The 2,970-nt window shown below is 27.4% G+C and overlaps 1 pseudogene; it reads right to left on the minus strand.

Annotated features, from left to right (window-relative positions):
- LOC109234973 lies at positions 508 to 1,455 on the minus strand (annotated as a pseudogene).

The following is a 2,970-nucleotide window of genomic DNA, read 5'->3' on the forward strand; positions in this document are numbered from 1 at the left end:
TCCATTTTTGCTTCTGGAGAGTTAATTTGAATAATTTTAACATTAAATTGGATTAGATAAACTCAATATGTTAAAATTTAAATATTTTAAAAAATTACAAAAGATATTATAAGTTGCAAATTTTTTCATATCAATATGATAAAAATAATATATTTTAAAATATTGGTTATAGTTCNTTTTAAAACTCCAACTTGAAACTACTCCCCAATTTGAATGGATATTTCATATTATAGATAAATTTAAATAAAGTAAATTTTTTTTTACTAAATTATAAAATCAAAAGTATAAAGAGATAAATAGTTTTTATATATATATATATATACCAAAGTTGCTACATCATGTTCAACTAAGAGAAATAATTGGATGCCAAGAAATTTTATCGCTGAAGCATCAGGAAACGTAATACTATTCAGTAGTAATCAAAAAGTTTCATTCGAGCACTAGTAAAAGAAAGCTTTAACATTGTATATAGGAAATTAAAAGAACATGGAAACAAAAAACCGAACTATTACCAAAAGTTATCCAAATTCTACCTGTCTATCAATCTTCTTCGGCCAACTGGTTCATCGTCCTTAACTTGGGATACGGATGCCAAGTCTTCAACCTTCTTCGGTTCCAAGAGTGAAACTACATCTTAAGCATAACAAGTTGTTCTTCAGAAGGAACATCCATCACAGCCCAAATTTCCCCACCCTTCTTCTTTCAACTCAAATCTAACAAATTCCAATAGCTCCACTCCTCCTACCACATCACCTATAGCCTCTTTTTTTTTGGATTCCCCATCCTTATTTTCCTATACTTGGCATTCTCTGGTTCCTTCACAATATTCTTTAACAACTTAATGACCACTTCAACTGACCCTTCTGAGGCTTCCCTGAAACATATGCACTAACACATGTTTCCAATTCACTTTTAACTTCAAACTTTACTTTCAAATCCCAAATTAGAAGACACTTCAGAACTTAAACAGCTATCAATATGAGTTGACACCTCTTCTTCAGAAACAAAACCACTACAACAGACAGGGCATTCAAACACATTAGTAAGTGAATACCCTTTTGGGTTCTCTTCCCAGAAGTGATCAATTCACCATATGGATCAAACCATCCTTCGATTCACTTTTGTTGAATGAATTTCACATTTACTCTCAATTCTTTGATCAGAATTACTTGGTTTTTGAGGCGATGTTTTTGTATATGAAGGTTGTTGATTTTGCCTTGTATTTAGGGGATGTGATGAAAAATTATTGACATGATTTGAGGGTCCTGAAGAAGATAACCACCCAAAACTCTACCTTGGCCTTAAACTTACCTGAAGAAGAAGATGTGACTTTTTTCATGAACCTTTGACTTTATCCTTCATATCACCCATTTTTCAATAACACCCTCTCACCAAAATATGTCAATCAATCAATTCAAACCAAATTCAGGAACAATTCCACCTCTCTATATATAGAGGTGGAGAAGTTCCTTAGATCTCCTTGTGTTTTTGTGGAATTGAGATGGGAATCTTTTCTGGGGCTAAGAAATGTAAGAACAAGGTTTTCTGGAAGCATGGCTTTGGAGGTGGAAATTGGAAGAAGAAGCAATGAGAAATTGGAAGTGAATTTGTGAAAGAAATCTGATATTGGATTGTGTTATTGTTGGCGCGTTTGGGTGGAATATTCTTAATAGGTATTAAAAAAAATATATTTCTATATATACGTGCAAATACAAAATGTTATACTTTAAGGGTAACTTTTGCCGTTAAGATACAGCATTTTGTTATTTGCACGCTATATATGCTGTCAATTTTGACTAATAGCTATAGCATCTTCTTATTTTACGCTATATATATGAGAAAACTTTATTGTGAGTGAGGCACCCCTATTTTGACAAGTGTGTTGCAGGCCCCCACTTGTCAGGACACTCTCTCTTTCCTCTTTACTAGTATAACAACCGCGCATGCGCAGAAATTTGACAGAAATATTAATCTAATAAAATTATGATCTAATATATTATATTAATTTAATAAATATTAGTTGTATTTTATTATTTAAATAGTGTGCAGAAATATAATACAATCAATAAAAAATTAAAGGATACAAATCATATAGTAATCAAATAAATTAGTTGTTCCTTTTTATTTCTATTATTGAATTAGGAAGTACTTAGTATTATTGATGCTTTTGTTGAGTGTTATGTATTTATCTTTTATTTTTTAATTAATTCAAAATGTATATATCATAAAATCTCTATCCCCTTTTTCATACATTCCTTTCTACGGTCATATTATTTTGATGTTTTCAAATTTTGTAGTTTATTAAAAATTCAAATAAAGTAAATTTTTTACTACATTATAACATCAAAAGTATAAAGAGATAAATAGTTTATATAATATTATATATATATATATATATATATATATATAAATTAGCTACAATATTTTATATTTTTGTATTTCTTGAATTGAAAGTTTCTTTATTTTTATTTTAAAATAATTTTAAAACTCCAACTTGAAACTACTCCCCAATTTGAATGGATTTTTATATTATAGATAAATTTAAATAAAGTAAATTTTTTTTACTACATTATAACATCAAAAGTATAAAGAGATAAATAGTTTTTATATATATATATATATATATATATATATATATATATAATGCTTATCTTATATATAAATTAGCTACAGTATTTTTATATTTTTGTATTATTTCATTTGAATTGAAAGTTTTCTTTATTTTTTTATTTAAAATAATTTAAAACTCCAACTTGAAACTACTACCCAATTTGGAATGGATATTCTTATTATAGTTATTTTTTGTTTTATTTTATTCTAAAATATTTGTAAAACTCCAACTTGAAACTACTCCCTAATTTGAATGGATAGATTTTTATTTTATTTATATTATAGCTAATTATAAAATATATATATATATATATGTGTGTGTGTGTGTGTGGTGTGTGTGTGTGTATATATATATATAGA

Source organism: Nicotiana attenuata, chromosome 11, assembly GCF_001879085.1.
Source record: "Nicotiana attenuata strain UT chromosome 11, NIATTr2, whole genome shotgun sequence".
Taxonomy (NCBI): Eukaryota; Viridiplantae; Streptophyta; class Magnoliopsida; order Solanales; family Solanaceae; genus Nicotiana; species Nicotiana attenuata.